The sequence below is a fragment of the Alosa pseudoharengus genome, unplaced genomic scaffold, assembly GCF_046254945.1.
Source record: "Alosa pseudoharengus isolate Yale_2024_CS ecotype anadromous, Long Island Sound unplaced genomic scaffold, YU_APseudo_1.1 YU_APseudo_1.1_scf_12, whole genome shotgun sequence".
In the NCBI taxonomy this organism is placed as follows: domain Eukaryota; kingdom Metazoa; phylum Chordata; class Actinopteri; order Clupeiformes; family Clupeidae; genus Alosa; species Alosa pseudoharengus.
The window spans coordinates 28,301,554-28,302,091 of NW_027468587.1; the positions used below are offsets into that span (position 1 = coordinate 28,301,554).

Consider the following 538-nt stretch of genomic DNA (forward strand, 5'->3'; position numbering starts at 1 on the left):
TGTGTGTGGACTGCGGGCTCTCCCGATACAAAACCTCAAATGGAGTACAAGTTTGTTTCCGCTTAGTTCGCCGCAGCTGATTGGCTGTTTCATGTTCGCCTTTCAGCAGGTCCCAGATCAGTTTAGTCCATAGACTGTATAGAACATATACAGTCTATGGTTTTGTCATGATTGTGGAGGCCAGACGGACCAGTCCCCATAAAAGATGAGAAGAAAGACTATAGGCCCTCGGCACGCCGTTCCCCGGTAGCACCAACCAAGCGGCTGTAGCATAGGCTACTACAACTTGGCTATAAAGTGAAATTGGTTAGAAAAGAAAAACCCACCGCTTACTTGCATGGATGTTGGGAGCAACAAAGCAATACGACTGTTCATGTCAAACAAAATCATAGCGAAAATGCACACCCCTATTGAGTAATCGGTCCCGGCGCACAAGCCTAGACTAGATAAATTATTGTTTGGTCGGCTACAATTAAAATAAGTTGCAGTAGTGCAGCTCAGATTATTCAGAGCGACTCGGGTGATAGGTATTCTCCCA

General features: G+C 45.9%; 1 protein-coding gene across 1 annotated transcript in view; it reads left to right on the forward strand.

The window, feature by feature from the left end:
• Window positions 1-150: 150 nt before the first annotated feature.
• The window catches only part of chn2 (chimerin 2), a 55,962-nt gene continuing 55,574 nt past the window's right edge, over window positions 151-538 (forward strand). The window contains exon 1 of the mRNA XM_076280660.1: window positions 151-538. This exon is cut by the window's right edge and continues 703 nt beyond it. The gene's annotated coding sequence lies outside the window, so the exon portion shown is untranslated.